Genomic DNA, 23,643 nt, shown 5'->3' on the forward strand with positions numbered 1-23,643 from the left:
TTCCTGCTGTAGTTCTGTCAGCCTTAGACCCCATGTGGGTTAGCCTGTCTTCCTGCTGTAGATCTGTCAGCCTTAGATCCCATGAGGGTTAGCCTGTCTTCCTGCAGTATATCAGCCTTAGACCCCATGTGGGTTAGCCTGTCTTCCTGCTGTAGTTCTGTCAGCCTTAGACCCCATGTGAGTTAGCCTGTCTTCCTGCAGTATATCAGCCTTAGACCCCATGTGGGTTAGCCTGTCTTCCTGCTGTAGTTCTGTCAGCCTTAGACCCCATGTGGGTTAGCCTGTCTTCCTGCTGTAGTTCTGTCAGCCTTAGATCCCATGTGGGTTAGCCTGTCTTCCTGCAGTATATCAGCCTTAGACCTCATGTGGGTTAGCCAGTCTTCCTGCAGTATATCAGCCTTAAACCCCATGTGGGTTAGCCTGTCTTCCTGCAGTATATCAGCCTTAGACCCCATGTGGGTTAGCCTGTCTTCCTGCTGTAGTTATGTCAGCCTTAGACCCCATGTGGGTTAGCCTATCTTCCTGCAGTATATCAGCCTTAGACCCCATGTGGGTTAGCCTGTCTTCCTGCTGTAGTTCTGTCAGCCTTAGACCCCATGTGGGTTAGCCTGTCTTCCTGCTGTAGTTCTGTCAGCCTTAGACCCCATGTGGGTTAGCCTGTCTTCCTGCAGTATATTAGCCTTAGACCCCATGTGGGTTAGCCTGTCTTCCTGCTGTAGTTCTGTCAGCCTTAGATCCCATGTGGGTTAGCCTGTCTTCCTGCTGTAATTCTGTCAGCCTTAGTTCCCATGTGGGTTAGCCTGTCTTCCTCCAGTATATCAGCCTTAGATCCCATGTGGGTTAGCCTGTCTTCCTGCTGTAGTTCTGTCAGCCTTAGACCCCATGTGGGTTAGCCTGTCTTCCTGCAGTATATTAGCCTTAGACCCCATGTGGGTTAGCCTGTCTTCCTGCTGTAGTTCTGTCAGCCTTAGATCCCATGTGGGTTAGCCTGTCTTCCTGCTGTAATTCTGTCAGCCTTAGTTCCCATGTGGGTTAGCCTGTCTTCCTCCAGTATATCAGCCTTAGATCCCATGTGGGTTAGCCTGTCTTCCTGCTGTAGTTCTGTCAGCCTTAGACCCCATGTGGGTTAGCCTGTCTTCCTGCTGTAGATCTGTCAGCCTTAGATCCCATGAGGGTTAGCCTGTCTTCCTGCAGTATATCAGCCTTAGACCCCATGTGGGTTAGCCTGTCTTCCTGCTGTAGTTCTGTCAGCTTTTGACCCCATGTGAGTTAGCCTGTCTTCCTGCAGTATATCAGCCTTAGACCCCATGTGGGTTAGCCTGTCTTCCTGCTGTAGTTCTGTCAGCCTTAGACCCCATGTGGGTTAGCCTGTCTTCCTGCTGTAGTTCTGTCAGCCTTAGATCCCATGTGGGTTAGCCTGTCTTCCTGCAGTATATCAGCCTTAGACCTCATGTGGGTTAGCCAGTCTTCCTGCAGTATATCAGCCTTAAACCCCATGTGGGTTAGCCTGTCTTCCTGCAGTATATCAGCCTTAGATCCCATGTGGGTTAGCCTGTCTTCCTGCTGTAGTTCTGTCAGCCTTAGACCCCATGTGGGTTAGCCTGTCTTCCTGCTGTAGTTCTGTCAGCCTTAGATCCCATGTGGGTTAGCCTGTCTTCCTGCAGTATATCAGCCTTAGACCTCATGTGGGTTAGCCAGTCTTCCTGCAGTATATCAGCCTTAAACCCCATGTGGGTTAGCCTGTCTTCCTGCAGTATATCAGCCTTAGATCCCATGTGGGTTAGCCTGTCTTCCTGCTGTAGTTCTGTCAGCCTTAGACCCCATGTGGGTTAGCCTGTCTTCCTGCAGTATATCAGCCTTAGACCCCATGTGGGTTAGCCTGTCTCCCTGCAGTATATCAGCCTTAGACCCCATGTGGGTTAGCCTGTCTTCCTGCAGTATATCAGCCTTAGACCCCATGTGGGTTAGCCTGTCTTCCTGCAGTATATCAGCCTTAGACCTCCTGTGGGTTAGCCAGTCTTCTTGCAGTATATCAGCCTTAGACCCCATGTGGGTTAGCCTGTCTTCCTGCTGTAGTTCTGTCAGCCTTAGACCCCATGTGGGTTAGCCTGTCTTCCTGCAGTATATCAGCCTTAGACCCCATGTGGGTTAGCCTGTCTTCCTGCTGTAGTTCTGTCAGCCTTAGACCCCACGTGGGTTAGCCTGTCTTCCTGCTGTAGTTCTGTCAGCCTTAGATCCCATGTGGGTTAGCCTGTCTTCCTGCAGTATATCAGCCTTAGACCCCATGTGGGTTAGCCTGTCTTCCTGCTGTAGTTATGTCAGCCTTAGACCCCATGTGGGTTAGCCTGTCTTCCTGCAGTATATCAGCCTTAGACCCCATGTGGGTTAGCCTGTCTTCCTGCTGTAGTTCTGTCAGCCTTAGACCCCATGTGGGTTAGCCTGTCTTCCTGCTGTAGTTCTGTCAGCCTTAGACCCCATGTGGGTTAGCCTGTCTTCCTGCTGTAATTCTGTCAGCCTTAGTCCCCATGTGGGTTAGCCTGTCTTCCTGCAGTATATCAGCCTTAGATCCCATGTGGGTTAGCCTGTCTTCCTGCTGTAGTTCTGTCAGCCTTAGACCCCATGTGGGTTAGCCTGTCTTCCTGCTGTAGAACTGTCAGCCTTAGATCCCATGAGGGTTAGCCTGTCTTCCTGCAGTATATCAGCCTTAGACCCCATGTGGGTTAGCCTGTCTTCCTGCTGTAGTTCTGTCAGCCTTAGACCCCATGTGAGTTAGCCTGTCTTCCTGCAGTATATCAGCCTTAGACCCCATGTGGGTTAGCCTGTCTTCCTGCTGTAGTTCTGTCAGCCTTAGACCCCATGTGGGTTAGCCTGTCTTCCTGCTGTAGTTCTGTCAGCCTTAGATCCCATGTGGGTTAGCCTGTCTTCCTGCTGTAGTTCTGTCAGCCTTAGACCCCATGTGGGTTAGCCTGTCTTCCTGCTGTAGTTCTGTCAGCCTTAGATCCCATGTGGGTTAGCCTGTCTTCCTGCAGTATATCAGCCTTAGACCTCATGTGGGTTAGCCAGTCTTCCTGCAGTATATCAGCCTTAAACCCCATGTGGGTTAGCCTGTCTTCCTGCAGTATATCAGCCTTAGATCCCATGTGGGTTAGCCTGTCTTCCTGCTGTAGTTCTGTCAGCCTTAGACCCCATGTGGGTTAGCCTGTCTTCCTGCAGTATATCAGCCTTAGACCCCATGTGGGTTAGCCTGTCTCCCTGCAGTATATCAGCCTTAGACCCCATGTGGGTTAGCCTGTCTTCCTGCAGTATATCAGCCTTAGACCCCATGTGGGTTAGCCTGTCTTCCTGCAGTATATCAGCCTTAGACCTCCTGTGGGTTAGCCAGTCTTCTTGCAGTATATCAGCCTTAGACCCCATGTGGGTTAGCCTGTCTTCCTGCTGTAGTTCTGTCAGCCTTAGACCCCATGTGGGTTAGCCTGTCTTCCTGCAGTATATCAGCCTTAGACCCCATGTGGGTTAGCCTGTCTTCCTGCTGTAGTTCTGTCAGCCTTAGACCCCACGTGGGTTAGCCTGTCTTCCTGCTGTAGTTCTGTCAGCCTTAGATCCCATGTGGGTTAGCCTGTCTTCCTGCAGTATATCAGCCTTAGACCCCATGTGGGTTAGCCTGTCTTCCTGCTGTAGTTATGTCAGCCTTAGACCCCATGTGGGTTAGCCTGTCTTCCTGCAGTATATCAGCCTTAGACCCCATGTGGGTTAGCCTGTCTTCCTGCTGTAGTTCTGTCAGCCTTAGACCCCATGTGGGTTAGCCTGTCTTCCTGCTGTAGTTCTGTCAGCCTTAGACCCCATGTGGGTTAGCCTGTCTTCCTGCTGTAATTCTGTCAGCCTTAGTCCCCATGTGGGTTAGCCTGTCTTCCTGCAGTATATCAGCCTTAGATCCCATGTGGGTTAGCCTGTCTTCCTGCTGTAGTTCTGTCAGCCTTAGACCCCATGTGGGTTAGCCTGTCTTCCTGCTGTAGATCTGTCAGCCTTAGATCCCATGAGGGTTAGCCTGTCTTCCTGCAGTATATCAGCCTTAGACCCCATGTGGGTTAGCCTGTCTTCCTGCTGTAGTTCTGTCAGCCTTAGACCCCATGTGAGTTAGCCTGTCTTCCTGCAGTATATCAGCCTTAGACCCCATGTGGGTTAGCCTGTCTTCCTGCTGTAGTTCTGTCAGCCTTAGACCCCATGTGGGTTAGCCTGTCTTCCTGCTGTAGTTCTGTCAGCCTTAGATCCCATGTGGGTTAGCCTGTCTTCCTGCAGTATATCAGCCTTAGACCTCATGTGGGTTAGCCAGTCTTCCTGCAGTATATCAGCCTTAAACCCCATGTGGGTTAGCCTGTCTTCCTGCAGTATATCAGCCTTAGATCCCATGTGGGTTAGCCTGTCTTCCTGCTGTAGTTCTGTCAGCCTTAGACCCCATGTGGGTTAGCCTGTCTTCCTGCAGTATATCAGCCTTAGACCCCATGTGGGTTAGCCTGTCTCCCTGCAGTATATCAGCCTTAGACCCCATGTGGGTTAGCCTGTCTTCCTGCAGTATATCAGCCTTTTACCCCATGTGGGTTAGCCTGTCTTCCTGCAGTATATCAGCCTTAGACCTCCTGTGGGTTAGCCAGTCTTCTTGCAGTATATCAGCCTTAGACCCCATGTGGGTTAGCCTGTCTTCCTGCTGTAGTTCTGTCAGCCTTAGACCCCATGTGGGTTAGCCTGTCTTCCTGCAGTATATCAGCCTTAGACCCCATGTGGGTTAGCCTGTCTTCCTGCTGTAGTTCTGTCAGCCTTAGATCCCATGTGGGTTAGCCTGTCTTCCTGCTGTAGTTCTGTCAGCCTTAGACCCCATGTGGGTTAGCCTGTCTTCCTGCTGTAATTCTGTCAGCCTTAGTCCCCATGTGGGTTAGCCTGTCTTCCTGCAGTATATCAGCCTTAGATCCCATGTGGGTTAGCCTGTCTTCCTGCTGTAGTTCTGTCAGCCTTAGACCCCATGTGGGTTAGCCTGTCTTCCTGCTGTAGATCTGTCAGCCTTAGATCCCATGAGGGTTAGCCTGTCTTCCTGCAGTATATCAGCCTTAGATCCCATGTGGGTTAGCCTGTCTTCCTGCTGTAGTTCTGTCAGCCTTAGACCCCATGTGGGTTAGCCTGTCTTCCTGCAGTATGTCAGCCTTAGATCCCATGTGGGTTAGCCTGTCTTCCTGCTGTAGTTCTGTCAGCCTTAGACCCCATGTGGGTTAGCCTGTCTTCCTGCAGTATATCAGCCTTAGACCCCATGTGGGTTAGCCTGTCTTCCTGCAGTATATCAGCCTTAGACCCCATGTGGGTTAGACTGTCTTCCTGCAGTATATCAGCCTTAGACCCCATGTGGGTTAGCCTGTCTTCCTGCAGTATATCAGCCTTAGACCTCCTGTGGGTTAGCCAGTCTTCTTGCAGTATATCAGCCTTAGACCCCATGTGGGTTAGCCTGTCTTCCTGCTGTAGTTCTGTCAGCCTTAGACCCCATGTGGGTTAGCCTGTCTTCCTGCAGTATATCAGCCTTAGACCCCATGTGGGTTAGCCTGTCTTCCTGCAGTATATCAGCCTTAGACCCCATGTGGGTTAGCCTGTCTTCCTGCAGTATATCAGCCTTAGACCCCATGTGGGTTAGCCTGTCTTCCTGCAGTATATCAGCCTTAGACCCCATGTGGGTTAGCCTGTCTTCCTGCAGTATATCAGCCTTAGACCTCCTGTGGGTTAGCCAGTCTTCTTGCAGAATATCAGCCTTAGACCCCATGTGGGTTAGCCTGTCTTCCTGCTGTAGTTCTGTCAGCCTTAGACCCCATGTGGGTTAGCCTGTCTTCCTGCAGTATATCAGCCTTAGACCCCATGTGGGTTAGCCTGTCTTCCTGCTGTAGTTCTGTCAGCCTTAGACCCCATGTGGGTTAGTCTGTCTTCCTGCTGTAGTTCTGTCAGCCTTAGATCCCATGTGGGTTAGCCTGTCTTCCTGCAGTATATCAGCCTTAGACCCCATGTGGGTTAGCCTGTCTTCCTGCTGTAGTTATGTCAGCCTTAGACCCCATGTGGGTTAGCCTGTCTTCCTGCAGTATATCAGCCTTAGACCCCATGTGGGTTAGCCTGTCTTCCTGCTGTAGTTCTGTCAGCCTTAGACCCCATGTGGGTTAGCCTGTCTTCCTGCTGTAGTTCTGTCAGCCTTAGACCCCATGTGGGTTAGCCTGTCTTCCTGCAGTATATCAGCCTTAGACCCCATGTGGGTTAGCCTGTCTTCCTGCTGTAGTTCTGTCAGCCTTAGATCCCATGTGGGTTAGCCTGTCTTCCTGCTGTAGTTCTGTCAGCCTTAGACCCCATGTGGGTTAGCCTGTCTTCCTGCTGTAATTCTGTCAGCCTTAGTCCCCATGTCGGTTAGCCTGTCTTCCTGCAGTATATCAGCCTTAGATCCCATGTGGGTTAGCCTGTCTTCCTGCTGTAGTTCTGTCAGCCTTAGACCCCATGTGGGTTAGCCTGTCTTCCTGCTGTAGTTCTGTCAGCCTTAGATCCCATGAGGGTTAGCCTGTCTTCCTGCAGTATATCAGCCTTAGACCCCATGTGGGTTAGCCTGTCTTCCTGCTGTAGTTCTGTCAGCCTTAGACCCCATGTGAGTTAGCCTGTCTTCCTGCAGTATATCAGCCTTAGACCCCATGTGGGTTAGCCTGTCTTCCTGCTGTAGTTCTGTCAGCCTTAGACCCCATGTGGGTTAGCCTGTCTTCCTGCTGTAGTTCTGTCAGCCTTAGATCCCATGTGGGTTAGCCTGTCTTCCTGCAGTATATCAGCCTTAGACCTCATGTGGGTTAGCCAGTCTTCCTGCAGTATATCAGCCTTAAACCCCATGTGGGTTAGCCTGTCTTCCTGCAGTATATCAGTCTTAGATCCCATGTGGGTTAGCCTGTCTTCCTGCTGTAGTTCTGTCAGCCTTAGACCCCATGTGGGTTAGCCTGTCTTCCTGCAGTATATCAGCCTTAGACCCCATGTGGGTTAGCCTGTCTCCCTGCAGTATATCAGCCTTAGACCCCATGTGGGTTAGCCTGTCTTCCTGCAGTATATCAGCCTTAGACCCCATGTGGGTTAGCCTGTCTTCCTGCAGTATATCAGCCTTAGACCTCCTGTGGGTTAGCCAGTCTTCTTGCAGTATATCAGCCTTAGACCCCATGTGGGTTAGCCTGTCTTCCTGCTGTAGTTCTGTCAGCCTTAGACCCCATGTGGGTTAGCCTGTCTTCCTGCAGTATATCAGCCTTAGACCCCATGTGGGTTAGCCTGTCTTCCTGCTGTAGTTCTGTCAGCCTTAGACCCCACGTGGGTTAGCCTGTCTTCCTGCTGTAGTTCTGTCAGCCTTAGATCCCATGTGGGTTAGCCTGTCTTCCTGCAGTATATCAGCCTTAGACCCCATGTGGGTTAGCCTGTCTTCCTGCTGTAGTTATGTCAGCCTTAGACCCCATGTGGGTTAGCCTGTCTTCCTGCAGTATATCAGCCTTAGACCCCATGTGGGTTAGCCTGTCTTCCTGCTGTAGTTATGTCAGCCTTAGACCCCATGTGGGTTAGCCTGTCTTCCTGCAGTATATCAGCCTTAGACCCCATGTGGGTTAGCCTGTCTTCCTGCTGTAGTTCTGTCAGCCTTAGACCCCATGTGGGTTAGCCTGTCTTCCTGCTGTAGTTCTGTCAGCCTTAGACCCCATGTGGGTTAGCCTGTCTTCCTGCAGTATATCAGCCTTAGACCCCATGTGGGTTAGCCTGTCTTCCTGCTGTAGTTCTGTCAGCCTTAGATCCCATGTGGGTTAGCCTGTCTTCCTGCTGTAGTTCTGTCAGCCTTAGACCCCATGTGGGTTAGCCTGTCTTCCTGCTGTAATTCTGTCAGCCTTAGTCCCCATGTGGGTTAGCCTGTCTTCCTGCAGTATATCAGCCTTAGATCCCATGTGGGTTAGCCTGTCTTCCTGCTGTAGTTCTGTCAGCCTTAGACCCCATGTGGGTTAGCCTGTCTTCCTGCTGTAGATCTGTCAGCCTTAGATCCCATGAGGGTTAGCCTGTCTTCCTGCAGTATATCAGCCTTAGATCCCATGTGGGTTAGCCTGTCTTCCTGCTGTAGTTCTGTCAGCCTTAGACCCCATGTGGGTTAGCCTGTCTTCCTGCAGTATGTCAGCCTTAGATCCCATGTGGGTTAGCCTGTCTTCCTGCTGTAGTTCTGTCAGCCTTAGACCCCATGTGGGTTAGCCTGTCTTCCTGCAGTATATCAGCCTTAGACCCCATGTGGGTTAGCCTGTCTTCCCGCAGTATATCAGCCTTAGACCCCATGTGGGTTAGCCTGTCTTCCTGCAGTATATCAGCCTTAGACCCCATGTGGGTTAGCCTGTCTTCCTGCAGTATATCAGCCTTAGACCTCCTGTGGGTTAGCCAGTCTTCTTGCAGTATATCAGCCTTAGACCCCATGTGGGTTAGCCTGTCTTCCTGCTGTAGTTCTGTCAGCCTTAGCCCCCATGTGGGTTAGCCTGTCTTCCTGCAGTATGTCAGCCTTAGACCCCATGTGGGTTAGCCTGTCTTCCTGCTGTAGTTCTGTCAGCCTTAGACCCCATGTGGGTTAGTCTGTCTTCCTGCTGTAGTTCTGTCAGCCTTAGATCCCATGTGGGTTAGCCTGTCTTCCTGCAGTATATCAGCCTTAGACCCCATGTGGGTTAGCCTGTCTTCCTGCTGTAGTTATGTCAGCCTTAGACCCCATGTGGGTTAGCCTGTCTTCCTGCAGTATATCAGCCTTAGACCCCATGTGGGTTAGCCTGTCTTCCTGCTGTAGTTCTGTCAGCCTTAGACCCCATGTGGGTTAGCCTGTCTTCCTGCTGTAGTTCTGTCAGCCTTAGACCCCATGTGGGTTAGCCTGTCTTCCTGCAGTATATCAGCCTTAGACCCCATGTGGGTTAGCCTGTCTTCCTGCAGTATATCAGCCTTAGATCCCATGTGGGTTAGCCTGTCTTCCTGCTGTAGTTCTGTCAGCCTTAGACCCCATGTGGGTTAGCCTGTCTTCCTGCTGTAGTTCTGTCAGCCTTAGATCCCATGAGGATTAGCCTGTCTTCCTGCAGTATATCAGCCTTAGACCCCATGTGGGTTAGCCTGTCTTCCTGCTGTAGTTCTGTCAGCCTTAGACCCCATGTGAGTTAGCCTGTCTTCCTGCAGTATATCAGCCTTAGACCCCATGTGGGTTAGCCTGTCTTCCTGCTGTAGTTCTGTCAGCCTTAGACCCCATGTGGGTTAGCCTGTCTTCCTGCTGTAGTTCTGTCAGCCTTAGATCCCATGTGGGTTAGCCTGTCTTCCTGCAGTATATCAGCCTTAGACCTCATGTGGGTTAGCCAGTCTTCCTGCAGTATATCAGCCTTAAACCCCATGTGGGTTAGCCTGTCTTCCTGCAGTATATCAGTCTTAGATCCCATGTGGGTTAGCCTGTCTTCCTGCTGTAGTTCTGTCAGCCTTAGACCCCATGTGGGTTAGCCTGTCTTCCTGCAGTATATCAGCCTTAGACCCCATGTGGGTTAGCCTGTCTCCCTGCAGTATATCAGCCTTAGACCCCATGTGGGTTAGCCTGTCTTCCTGCAGTATATCAGCCTTAGACCCCATGTGGGTTAGCCTGTCTTCCTGCAGTATATCAGCCTTAGACCTCCTGTGGGTTAGCCAGTCTTCTTGCAGTATATCAGCCTTAGACCCCATGTGGGTTAGCCTGTCTTCCTGCTGTAGTTCTGTCAGCCTTAGACCCCATGTGGGTTAGCCTGTCTTCCTGCAGTATATCAGCCTTAGACCCCATGTGGGTTAGCCTGTCTTCCTGCTGTAGTTCTGTCAGCCTTAGACCCCACGTGGGTTAGCCTGTCTTCCTGCTGTAGTTCTGTCAGCCTTAGATCCCATGTGGGTTAGCCTGTCTTCCTGCAGTATATCAGCCTTAGACCCCATGTGGGTTAGCCTGTCTTCCTGCTGTAGTTATGTCAGCCTTAGACCCCATGTGGGTTAGCCTGTCTTCCTGCAGTATATCAGCCTTAGACCCCATGTGGGTTAGCCTGTCTTCCTGCTGTAGTTATGTCAGCCTTAGACCCCATGTGGGTTAGCCTGTCTTCCTGCAGTATATCAGCCTTAGACCCCATGTGGGTTAGCCTGTCTTCCTGCTGTAGTTCTGTCAGCCTTAGACCCCATGTGGGTTAGCCTGTCTTCCTGCTGTAGTTCTGTCAGCCTTAGACCCCATGTGGGTTAGCCTGTCTTCCTGCAGTATATCAGCCTTAGACCCCATGTGGGTTAGCCTGTCTTCCTGCTGTAGTTCTGTCAGCCTTAGATCCCATGTGGGTTAGCCTGTCTTCCTGCTGTAGTTCTGTCAGCCTTAGACCCCATGTGGGTTAGCCTGTCTTCCTGCTGTAATTCTGTCAGCCTTAGTCCCCATGTGGGTTAGCCTGTCTTCCTGCAGTATATCAGCCTTAGATCCCATGTGGGTTAGCCTGTCTTCCTGCTGTAGTTCTGTCAGCCTTAGACCCCATGTGGGTTAGCCTGTCTTCCTGCTGTAGATCTGTCAGCCTTAGATCCCATGAGGGTTAGCCTGTCTTCCTGCAGTATATCAGCCTTAGATCCCATGTGGGTTAGCCTGTCTTCCTGCTGTAGTTCTGTCAGCCTTAGACCCCATGTGGGTTAGCCTGTCTTCCTGCAGTATGTCAGCCTTAGATCCCATGTGGGTTAGCCTGTCTTCCTGCTGTAGTTCTGTCAGCCTTAGACCCCATGTGGGTTAGCCTGTCTTCCTGCAGTATATCAGCCTTAGACCCCATGTGGGTTAGCCTGTCTTCCTGCAGTATATCAGCCTTAGACCCCATGTGGGTTAGCCTGTCTTCCTGCAGTATATCAGCCTTAGACCCCATGTGGGTTAGCCTGTCTTCCTGCAGTATATCAGCCTTAGACCTCCTGTGGGTTAGCCAGTCTTCTTGCAGTATATCAGCCTTAGACCCCATGTGGGTTAGCCTGTCTTCCTGCTGTAGTTCTGTCAGCCTTAGCCCCCATGTGGGTTAGCCTGTCTTCCTGCAGTATATCAGCCTTAGACCCCATGTGGGTTAGCCTGTCTTCCTGCTGTAGTTCTGTCAGCCTTAGACCCCATGTGGGTTAGTCTGTCTTCCTGCTGTAGTTCTGTCAGCCTTAGATCCCATGTGGGTTAGCCTGTCTTCCTGCAGTATATCAGCCTTAGACCCCATGTGGGTTAGCCTGTCTTCCTGCTGTAGTTATGTCAGCCTTAGACCCCATGTGGGTTAGCCTTTCTTCCTGCTGTAGTTCTGTCAGCCTTAGATCCCATGTGGGTTAGCCTGTCTTCCTGCTGTAGTTCTGTCAGCCTTAGACCCCATGTGGGTTAGCCTGTCTTCCTGCAGTATATCAGCCTTAGATCCCATGTGGGTTAGCCTGTCTTCCTGCTGTAGTTCTGTCAGCCTTAGACCCCATGTGGGTTAGCCTGTCTTCCTGCAGTATATCAGCCTTAGACCCCATGTGGGTTAGCCTGTCTTCCTGCAGTATATCAGCCTTAGACCCCATGTGGGTTAGCCTGTCTTCCTGCTGTAGTTATGTCAGCCTTAGACCCCATGTGGGTTAGCCTGTCTTCCTGCAGTATATCAGCCTTAGACCCCATGTGGGTTAGCCTGTCTTCCTGCTGTAGTTATGTCAGCCTTAGACCCCATGTGGGTTAGCCTGTCTTCCTGCAGTATATCAGCCTTAGACCCCATGTGGGTTAGCCTGTCTTCCTGCTGTAGTTCTGTCAGCCTTAGACCCCATGTGGGTTAGCCTGTCTTCCTGCTGTAGTTCTGTCAGCCTTAGACCCCATGTGGGTTAGCCTGTCTTCCTGCAGTATATCAGCCTTAGACCCCATGTGGGTTAGCCTGTCTTCCTGCTGTAGTTCTGTCAGCCTTAGATCCCATGTGGGTTAGCCTGTCTTCCTGCTGTAGTTCTGTCAGCCTTAGACCCCATGTGGGTTAGCCTGTCTTCCTGCTGTAATTCTGTCAGCCTTAGTCCCCATGTGGGTTAGCCTGTCTTCCTGCAGTATATCAGCCTTAGATCCCATGTGGGTTAGCCTGTCTTCCTGCTGTAGTTCTGTCAGCCTTAGACCCCATGTGGGTTAGCCTGTCTTCCTGCTGTAGATCTGTCAGCCTTAGATCCCATGAGGGTTAGCCTGTCTTCCTGCAGTATATCAGCCTTAGATCCCATGTGGGTTAGCCTGTCTTCCTGCTGTAGTTCTGTCAGCCTTAGACCCCATGTGGGTTAGCCTGTCTTCCTGCAGTATGTCAGCCTTAGATCCCATGTGGGTTAGCCTGTCTTCCTGCTGTAGTTCTGTCAGCCTTAGACCCCATGTGGGTTAGCCTGTCTTCCTGCAGTATATCAGCCTTAGACCCCATGTGGGTTAGCCTGTCTTCCTGCAGTATATCAGCCTTAGACCCCATGTGGGTTAGCCTGTCTTCCTGCAGTATATCAGCCTTAGACCCCATGTGGGTTAGCCTGTCTTCCTGCAGTATATCAGCCTTAGACCTCCTGTGGGTTAGCCAGTCTTCTTGCAGTATATCAGCCTTAGACCCCATGTGGGTTAGCCTGTCTTCCTGCTGTAGTTCTGTCAGCCTTAGCCCCCATGTGGGTTAGCCTGTCTTCCTGCAGTATATCAGCCTTAGACCCCATGTGGGTTAGCCTGTCTTCCTGCTGTAGTTCTGTCAGCCTTAGACCCCATGTGGGTTAGTCTGTCTTCCTGCTGTAGTTCTGTCAGCCTTAGATCCCATGTGGGTTAGCCTGTCTTCCTGCAGTATATCAGCCTTAGACCCCATGTGGGTTAGCCTGTCTTCCTGCTGTAGTTATGTCAGCCTTAGACCCCATGTGGGTTAGCCTTTCTTCCTGCTGTAGTTCTGTCAGCCTTAGATCCCATGTGGGTTAGCCTGTCTTCCTGCTGTAGTTCTGTCAGCCTTAGACCCCATGTGGGTTAGCCTGTCTTCCTGCAGTATATCAGCCTTAGATCCCATGTGGGTTAGCCTGTCTTCCTGCTGTAGTTCTGTCAGCCTTAGACCCCATGTGGGTTAGCCTGTCTTCCTGCAGTATATCAGCCTTAGACCCCATGTGGGTTAGCCTGTCTTCCTGCAGTATATCAGCCTTAGACCCCATGTGGGTTAGCCTGTCTTCCTGCAGTATATCAGCCTTAGACCCCATGTGGGTTAGCCTGTCTTCCTGCAGTATATCAGCCTTAGACCTCCTGTGGGTTAGCCAGTCTTCTTGCAGTATATCAGCCTTAGACCCCATGTGGGTTAGCCTGTCTTCCTGCTGTAGTTCTGTCAGCCTTAGACCCCATGTGGGTTAGCCTGTCTTCCTGCAGTATATCAGCCTTAGACCCCATGTGGGTTAGCCTGTCTTCCTGCAGTATATCAGCCTTAGACCCCATGTGGGTTAGCCTGTCTTCCTGCAGTATATCAGCCTTAGACCCCATGTGGGTTAGCCTGTCTTCCTGCAGTATATCAGCCTTAGACCTCCTGTGGGTTAGCCAGTCTTCTTGCAGTATATCAGCCTTAGACCCCATGTGGGTTAGCCTGTCTTCCTGCTGTAGTTCTGTCAGCCTTAGACCCCATGTGAGTTAGCCTGTCTTCCTGCAGTATATCAGCCTTAGACCCCATGTGGGTTAGCCTGTCTTCCTGCTGTAGTTCTGTCAGCCTTAGACCCCATGTGGGTTAGCCTGTCTTCCTGCTGTAGTTCTGTCAGCCTTAGATCCCATGTGGGTTAGCCTGTCTTCCTGCAGTATATCAGCCTTAGACCTCATGTGGGTTAGCCAGTCTTCCTGCAGTATATCAGCCTTAAACCCCATGTGGGTTAGCCTGTCTTCCTGCAGTATATCAGCCTTAGATCCCATGTGGGTTAGCCTGTCTTCCTGCTGTAGTTCTGTCAGCCTTAGACCCAATGTGGGTTAGCCTGTCTTCCTGCAGTATATCAGCCTTAGACCCCATGTGGGTTAGCCTGTCTTCCTGCAGTATATCAGCCTTAGACCTCCTGTGGGTTAGCCAGTCTTCTTGCAGTATATCAGCCTTAGACCCCATGTGGGTTAGCCTGTCTTCCTGCTGTAGTTCTGTCAGCCTTAGACCCCATGTGGGTTAGCCTGTCTTCCTGCAGTATATCAGCCTTAGACCCCATGTGGGTTAGCCTGTCTTCCTGCTGTAGTTCTGTCAGCCTTAGACCCCATGTGGGTTAGCCTGTCTTCCTGCTGTAGTTCTGTCAGCCTTAGACCCCATGTGGGTTAGCCTGTCTTCCTGCAGTATATCAGCCTTAGACCCCATGTGGGTTAGCCTGTCTTCCTGCAGTATATCAGCCTTAGACCCCATGTGGGTTAGCCTGTCTTCCTGCAGTATATCAGCCTTAGACCTCCTGTGGGTTAGCCAGTCTTCTTGCAGTATATCAGCCTTAGACCCCATGTGGGTTAGCATGTCTTCCTGCTGTAGTTCTGTCAGCCTTAGACCCCATGTGGGTTAGCCTGTCTTCCTGCAGTATATCAGCCTTAGACCCCATGTGGGTTAGCCTGTCTTCCTGCTGTAGTTCTGTCAGCCTTAGACCCCATGTGGGTTAGCCTGTCTTCCTGCTGTAGTTCTGTCAGCCTTAGATCCCATGTGGGTTAGCCTGTATTCCTGCTGTAGTTCTGTCAGCCTTAGACCCCATGTGGGTTAGCCTGTCTTCCTGCTGTAATTCTGTCAGCCTTAGTCCCCATGTGGGTTAGCCTGTCTTCCTGCAGTATATCAGCCTTAGATCCCATGTGGGTTAGCCTGTCTTCCTGCTGTAGTTCTGTCAGCCTTAGACCCCATGTGGGTTAGCCTGTCTTCCTGCTGTAGATCTGTCAGCCTTAGATCCCATGAGGGTTAGCCTGTCTTCCTGCAGTATATCAGCCTTAGATCCCATGTGGGTTAGCCTGTCTTCCTGCTGTAGTTCTGTCAGCCTTAGACCCCATGTGGGTTAGCCTGTCTTCCTGCTGTAGTTCTGTCAGCCTTAGATCCCATGTGGGTTAGCCTGTCTTCCTGCTGTAGTTCTGTCAGCCTTAGACCTCATGTGGGTTAGCCTGTCTTCCTGCTGTAGTTCTGTCAGCCTTAGATCCCATGTGGGTTAGCCTGTCTTCCTGCTGTAGTTCTGTCAGCCTTAGACCCCATGTGGGTTAGCCTGTCTTCCTGCAGTATATCAGCCTTAGACCTCCTGTGGGTTAGCTAGTCTGCCTGCAGTATATCAGCCTTATACCCCATGTGGGTTAGCCTGTCTTCCTGCTGTACTTCTGTCAGCCTTAGTCCCCATGTGGGTTAGCCTGTCTTCCTGCAGTATATCAGCCTTAGACCCCATGTGGGTTAGCCTGTCTTCCTGCTGTAGTTCTGTCAGCCTTAGACCCCATGTGGGTTAGCCTGTCTTCCTGCTGTAGTTCTGTCAGCCTTAGATCCCATGTGGGTTAGCCTGTCTTCCTGCAGTATATCAGCCTTAGACCTCATGTGGGTTAGCCAGTCTTCCTGCAGTATATCAGCCTTAGACCCCATGTGGGTTAGCCTGTCTTCCTGCAGTATATCAGCCTTAGACCCCATGTGGGTTAGCCTGTCTTCCTGCTGTAGTTCTGTCAGCCTTAGATCCCATGTGGGTTAGCCTGTCTTCCTGCTGTAGTTCTGTCAGCCTTAGACCCCATGTGGATTAGCCTGTCTTCCTGGTGTAGTTCTGTCAGCCTTAGACCCCATGTGGGTTAGCCTGTCTTCCTGCTGTAGTTCTGTCAGCCTTAGATCCCATGTGGGTTAGCCTGTCTTCCTGCAGTATATCAGCCTTAGACCTCATGTGGGTTAGCCAGTCTTCCTGCAGTATATCAGCCTTAAACCCCATGTGGGTTAGCCTGTCTTCCTGCAGTATATCAGCCTTAGACCCCATGTGGGTTAGCCTGTCTTCCTGCTGTAGATCTGTCAGCCTTAGATCCCATGAGGGTTAGCCTGTCTTCCTGCAGTATATCAGCCTTAGATCCCATGTGGGTTAGCCTGTCTTCCTGCTGTAGTTCTGTCAGCCTTAGACCCCATGTGGGTTAGCCTGTCTTCCTGCAGTATATCAGCCTTAGATCCCATGTGGGTTAGCCTGTCTTCCTGCTGTAGTTCTGTCAGCCTTAGACCCCATGTGGGTTAGCCTGTCTTCCTGCAGTATATCAGCCTTAGACCCCATGTGGGTTAGCCTGTCTTCCTGCAGTATATCAGCCTTAGACCCCATGTGGGTTAGCCTGTCTTCCTGCAGTATATCAGCCTTAGACCCCATGTGGGTTAGCCTGTCTTCCTGCAGTATATCAGCCTTAGACCTCCTGTGGGTTAGCCAGTCTTCTTGCAGTATATCAGCCTTAGACCCCATGTGGGTTAGCCTGTCTTCCTGCTGTAGTTCTGTCAGCCTTAGACCCCATGTGGGTTAGCCTGTCTTCCTGCAGTATATCAGCCTTAGACCCCATGTGGGTTAGCCTGTCTTCCTGCTGTAGTTCTGTCAGCCTTAGACCCCATGTGGGTTAGCCTGTCTTCCTGCTGTAGTTCTGTCAGCCTTAGATCCCATGTGGGTTAGCCTGTCTTCCTGCTGTAGTTCTGTCAGCCTTAGACCCCATGTGGGTTAGCCTGTCTTCCTGCTGTAATTCTGTCAGCCTTAGTCCCCATGTGGGTTAGCCTGTCTTCCTGCAGTATATCAGCCTTAGATCCCATGTGGGTTAGCCTGTCTTCCTGCTGTAGTTCTGTCAGCCTTAGACCCCATGTGGGTTAGCCTGTCTTCCTGCTGTAGATCTGTCAGCCTTAGATCCCATGAGGGTTAGCCTGTCTTCCTGCAGTATATCAGCCTTAGATCCCATGTGGGTTAGCCTGTCTTCCTGCTGTAGTTCTGTCAGCCTTAGACCCCATGTGGGTTAGCCTGTCTTCGTGCAGTATGTCAGCCTTAGATCCCATGTGGGTTAGCCTGTCTTCCTGCAGTATGTCAGCCTTAGATCCCATGTGGGTTAGCCTGTCTTCCTGCTGTAGTTCTGTCAGCCTTAGACCCCATGTGGGTTAGCCTGTCTTCCTGCAGTATATCAGCCTTAGACCCCATGTGGGTTAGCCTGTCTTCCTGCAGTATATCAGCCTTAGACCCCATGTGGGTTAGCCTGTCTTCCTGCAGTATATCAGCCTTAGACCTCCTGTGGGTTAGCCAGTCTTCTTGCAGTATATCAGCCTTAGACCCCATGTGGGTTAGCCTGTCTTCCTGCTGTAGTTCTGTCAGCCTTAGACCCCATGTGAGTTAGCCTGTCTTCCTGCAGTATATCAGCCTTAGACCCCATGTGGGTTAGCCTGTCTTCCTGCTGTAGTTCTGTCAGCCTTAGACCCCATGTGGGTTAGCCTGTCTTCCTGCTGTAGTTCTGTCAGCCTTAGATCCCATGTGGGTTAGCCTGTCTTCCTGCAGTATATCAGCATTAGACCTCATGTGGGTTAGCCAGTCTTCCTGCAGTATATCAGCCTTAAACCCCATGTGGGTTAGCCTGTCTTCCTGCAGTATATCAGCCTTAGATCCCATGTGGGTTAGCCTGTCTTCCTGCTGTAGTTCTGTCAGCCTTAGACCCCATGTGGGTTAGCCTGTCTTCCTGCAGTATATCAGCCTTAGACCCCATGTGGGTTAGCCTGTCTCCCTGCAGTATATCAGCGTTAGACCCCATGTGGGTTAGCCTGTCTTCCTGCAGTATATCAGCCTTAGACCCCATGTGGGTTAGCCTGTCTTCCTGCAGTATATCAGCCTTAGACCTCCTGTGGGTTAGCCAGTCTTCTTGCAGTATATCAGCCTTAGACCCCATGTGGGTTAGCCTGTCTTCCTGCTGTAGTTCTGTCAGCCTTAGACCCCATGTGGGTTAGCCTGTCTTCCTGCAGTATATCAGCCTTAGACCCCATGTGGGTTAGCCTGTCTTCCTGCTGTAGTTCTGTCAGCCTTAGACCCCATGTGGGTTAGCCTGTCTTCCTGCTGTAGTTCTGTCAGCCTTAGATCCCATGTGGGTTAGCCTGTCTTCCTGCAGTATATCAGCCTTAGACCCCATGTGGGTTAGCCTGTCTTCCTGCTGTAGTTATGTCAGCCTTAGACCCCATGTGGGTTAGCCTGTCTATCTGCAGTACATCAGCCTTAGACTCCATGTGGGTTAGCCTGTCTTCCTGCTGTAGTTCTGTCAGCCTTAGATCCCATGTGGGTTAGCCTGTCTTCCTGCAGTATATCAGCCGTAGACCTCATGTGGGTTAGCCAGTCTTCCTGCAGTATATCAGCCTTAGACCCCATGTGGGTTAGCCTGTCTTCCTGCATTATATCAGCCTTAGACCCCATGTGGGTTAGACTGTCTTCCTGCTGTAGTTCTGTCAGCCTTAGATCCCATGTGGGTTAGCCTGTCTTCCTGCTGTAGTTCTGTCAGCCTTAGACCTCATGTGGGTTAGCCTGTCTTCCTGCTGTAGTTCTGTCAGCCTTAGATCCCATGTGGGTTAGCCTGTCTTCCTGCTGTAGTTCTGTCAGCCTTAGACCCCATGTGGGTTAGCCTGTCTTCCTGCAGTATATCAGCCTTAGACCTCCTGTGGGTTAGCTAGTCTGCCTGCAGTATATCAGCCTTATACCCCATGTGGGTTAGCCTGTCTTCCTGCTGTACTTCTGTCAGCCTTAGTCCCCATGTGGGTTAGCCTGTCTTCCTGCAGTATATCAGCCTTAGACCCCATGTGGGTTAGCCTGTCTTCCTGCTGTAGTTCTGTCAGCCTTAGACCCCATGTGGGTTAGCCTGTCTTCCTGCTGAAGTTCTGTCAGCCTTAGATCCCATGTGGGTTAGCCTGTCTTCCTGCAGTATATCAGCCTTAGACCTCATGTGGGTTAGCCAGTCTTCCTGCAGTATATCAGCCTTAGACCCCATGTGGGTTAGCCTGTCTTCCTGCAGTATATCAGCCTTAGACCCCATGTGGGTTAGCCAGTCTTCCTGCAGTATATCAGCCTTAGATCCCATGTGGGTTAGCCTGTCTTCCTGCTGTAGTTCTGTCAGCCTTAGACCCCATGTGGGTTAGCCTGTCTTCCTGCTGTAGTTCTGTCAGCCTTAGACCCCATGTGGGTTAGCCTGTCTTCCTGCTGTAGTTCTGTCAGCCTTAGACCCCATGTTGGTTAGCCTGTCTTCCTGCTGTAGTTCTGTCAGCCTTAGATCCCATGTGGGTTAGCCTGTCTTCCTGCAGTATATCAGCCTTAGACCTCATGTGGGTTAGCCAGTCTTCCTGCAGTATATCAGCCTTAAACCCCATGTGGGTTAGCCTGTCTTCCTGCAGTATATCAGCCTTAGACCCCATGTGGGTTAGCCTGTCTTCCTGCTGTAGATCTGTCAGCCTTAGATCCCATGAGGTTTAGCCTGTCTTCCTGCAGTATATCAGCCTTAGATCCCATGTGGGTTAGCCTGTCTTCCTGCTGTAGTTCTGTCAGCCTTAGACCCCATGTGGGTTAGCCTGTCTTCCTGCAGTATATCAGCCTTAGATCCCATGTGGGTTAGCCTGTCTTCCTGCTGTAGTTCTGTCAGCCTTAGACCCCATGTGGGTTAGCCTGTCTTCCTGCAGTATATCAGCCTTAGACCCCATGTGGGTTAGCCTGTCTTCCTGCAGTATATCAGCCTTAGACCCCATGTGGGTTAGCCTGTCTTCCTGCAGTATATCAGCCTTAGACCCCATGTGGGTTAGCCTGTCTTCCTGCTGTAGTTCTGTCAGCCTTAGACCCCATGTGGGTTAGCCTGTCTTCCTGCAGTATATCAGCCTTAGACCCCATGTGGGTTAGCCTGTCTTCCTGCTGTAGTTCTGTCAGCCTTAGACCCCATGTGGGTTAGCCTGTCTTCCTGCTGTAGTTCTGTCAGCCTTAGATCCCATGTGGGTTAGCCTGTCTTCCTGCAGTATATCAGCCTTAGACCTCATGTGGGTTAGCCAGTCTTCCTGCAGTATATCAGCCTTAGACCCCATGTGGGTTAGCCTGTCTTCCTGCATTATATCAGCCTTAGACCCCATGTGGGTTAGACTGTCTTCCTGCTGTAGTTCTGTCAGCCTTAGATCCCATGTGGGTTAGCCTGTCTTCCTGCTGTAGTTCTGTCAGCCTTAGACCCCATGTGGGTTAGCCTGTCTTCCTGCTGTAGTTCTGTGTGCCTTAGATCCCATGTGGGTTAGCCTGTCTTCCTGCAGTATATCAGCCTTAGACCTCCTGTGGGTTAGCCAGTCTGCCTGCAGTATATCAGCCTTATACCCCATGTGGGTTAGCCTGTCTTCCTGCTGTACTTCTGTCAGCCTTAGTCCCCATGTGGGTTAGCCTGTCTTCCTGCAGTATATCAGCCTTAGACCCCATGTGGGTTAGCCTGTCTTCCTGCTGTAGTTCTGTCAGCCTTAGACCCCATGTGGGTTAGCCTGTCTTCCTGCAGTATATCAGCCTTAGACCTCCTGTGGGTTAGCCAGTCTGCCTGCAGTATATCAGCCTTATACCCCATGTGGGTTAGCCTGTCTTCCTGCTGTACTTCTGTCAGCCTTAGTCCCCATGTGGGTTAGCCTGTCTTCCTGCAGTATATCAGCCTTAGACCCCATGTGGGTTAGCCTGTCTTCCTGCTGTAGTTCTGTCAGCCTTAGACCCCATGTGGGTTAGCCTGTCTTCCTGCTGTAGTTCTGTCAGCCTTAGATCCCATGTGGGTTAGCCTGTCTTCCTGCAGTATATCAGCCTTAGACCTCATGTGGGTTAGCCAGTCTTCCTGCAGTATATCAGCCTTAGACCCCATGTGGGTTAGCCTGTCTTCCTGCAGTATATCAGCCTTAGACCTCATGTGGGTTAGCCAGTCTTCCTGCAGTATATCAGCCTTAGACCCCATGTGGGTTAGCCTGTCTTCCTGCAGTATATCAGCCTTAGACCCCATGTGGGTTAGCTTGTCTTCCTGCTGTAGTTCTGTCAGCCTTAGATCCCATGTGGGTTAGCCTGTCTTCCTGCTGTAGTTCTGTCAGCCTTAGACCCCATGTGGGTTAGCCTGTCTTCCTGCTGTAGTTCTGTCAGCCTTAGATCCCATGTGGGTTAGCCTGTCTTCCTGCTGTAGTTCTGTCAGCCTTGGACCCCATGTGGGTTAGCCTGTCTTCCTGCTGTAGTTCTGATAGAAGTTAGCATGTTTTAGGGGTATGATATAAAATTCTAACCTCCCCTGTTATTGTAATGATGAGAAGTTAGCATGTTTTAGGGGTATGATTTTAAATGCTAACATCCCCTGTTATGGTAATGGTGAGAAGTTAGCATGTTTTAGGGGTTTGATATAAAATGCTAACCTACCCTGTTATTGTCATGGTGAGAGGTTAGCATGTTTTAAGGGTATGATATAAAATGCTAACCTCACCTGTTATTTTAATGGTGAGAGGTTAGCATGTCTTGGGGGTATGATTTAAAATGCTAACCTCCCCTGTTATGGTAATGGTGAGAGGTTAGCATGTTTTAGGGGTATGCTATAAAATGCTAACCTCCCCTGTTATGCTAATGGTGAGAAGTTAGCATGTTTTAGGGTACCTTCAGAAAGTATTCACACCCCTTGACTTTTTCCACATTTTGTTGTTTTACAGCCTGCATTTAAAATGGATTAGATTCATATATTTAGTCACTGACCTACACAAAAAAACTAATAATGTCAAAGGAGAATTCTAATTATTTTCTTCAAATTAATTAAAAATGAAAACCTGAAATGTCTTTAGTCAATAAGTATTCAACTCTTCCATTATGGCAAGCCTAAATAAGTCCAGGATAAACATTTGCTTAACAAGTCACTTACTGTAATAAGTTGCATGGACTCACTCGGTGTGCAACAACATACAATTATCTGTAAGGTCCTTCAGTCGAACAAAGATGGAGCTTTTCAATTAGCCGAAATACATGCTAAGAGCCGACAACAACAACAATGCATGTGGTGGTATAAAATTGGGAAAATGTCAATGCCAATTATGAATGATCATCAAAAGCAGACATTGACTATAAAGTTATTAAATACACTGTGGATGGTGTATCAATAACCCCCCCCCCGATATATAGCCTCCACATTCACTCTGTACCGTAACACCCTGTATATAGCCTCCACATTGACTCTGTACCGTAATACCCTGTATATAGCCTCCACATTAACTCTGTACCGGTTCCCCCCGGTATATAGCCGCCACAATGACTCTGTACCGTAACACCCTGTATATAGCCTCCACATTGACTCTGTACCGTAATACCCTGTATATAGCCTCCACATTGACTCTGTACTGTAATACCCGGTATATAGCCTCCAATTGACTCTGTACCGTAATACCCTGTATATAGCCTCCACATTGACTCTGTACCGTAATACCCGGTATATAGCCTCCACATTGACTCTGTACCGGTACCCCTGTATATAGCCTCCACATTGACTCTGTACCGTAATACCCTGCATATAGCCGCCACATTGACTCTGTACCGTAATACCCGGTATATAGCCTCCACATTAACTCTGTACCGGTACCCCCTGTATATAGCCTCCACATTGACTTTGTACCGGTACCCCCTGTATATAGCCTCCACACTGACTCAGTACCAGTACCCCCTGTATATAGCCTCCACATTGACTCTGTACTGGTACCCCCTGTATATAGCCTCCACATTGACTCTGTACCGGTTTCCCCCTGTATATATTCTCCACATTGACTCTGTACCAGTACCCCCTGTATATAGCCTCCACATTGACTCTGTACCGGTACCCACTGTATATAGTCTCCACATTAACTCTGTACCGGTACCCCCTTTATATAGCCTCCACATTGACTCTGTGTCGGTCGGTACCCCCTGTATATAGTCTCCACATTAACTCTGTACCGGTACCTCCTGCATATAGCCTCCACATTGACTCTGTACCGGTACCCCCTGTATATAGCCTCCACATTGACTCTGTACCGGTACCCTCTGTATATAGCTTCCACATTGACTCTGTACCGGTACCCCTGTATATAGTCTCCACATTAAAAGAATGCTGAACCTAAAGAAACTAACCTCAACCCTCACAGATGGTCTCTCATCTAGTCACTTCCTGTTAAAACAGGACACTCTGACTGACATGACTCAGCAACAGGAAGTTGGCTTCCTCTTTGAGAAAGCAAAGCATTATGGGAGCTTGGAGGACAGACATCATACCACACATACTAACCTAAAACGATCCTCAAATCTCTGAAGCCCCTTAGAACACCTAACCCTAACACAAAACCAGACACTGAACCTAACTCTACATTCATTAGAACCCTCAGGCACCTGCTGTAGAACACTCAGACACTATTTAGAACATTCTGCAATGATTTAGAACATTCAGACACTATTTAGAATATTCCGACTGTATTTAGAACATTCAGACACTATTTAGAACATTCAGATACTATTTACAACATTCAGACACTATTTAGAACATTCAGGGACCATTCAGAACATTCAGACACTATTTAGAACATTGAGACACTATTTAGAACATTCAGACACTATTTAGAACAGTCAGACACTATTTAGAACATTCAGACACTATTTAGAATATTCAGACTGTATTTAGAACATTCAGACACTATTTAGAACATTCAG

The 23,643-nt window shown here is 50.1% G+C and overlaps 1 protein-coding gene across 1 annotated transcript in view; it reads right to left on the minus strand.

Moving 5' to 3' along the window:
• Positions 1-23,643, minus strand: part of LOC106592522 (ectonucleoside triphosphate diphosphohydrolase 1) — a 160,575-nt gene that overhangs the window by 136,399 nt on the left and 533 nt on the right. The window lies entirely within an intron of this gene.

This window comes from Salmo salar, chromosome ssa01 (assembly GCF_905237065.1).
Source record: "Salmo salar chromosome ssa01, Ssal_v3.1, whole genome shotgun sequence".
Taxonomy (NCBI): Eukaryota; Metazoa; Chordata; class Actinopteri; order Salmoniformes; family Salmonidae; genus Salmo; species Salmo salar.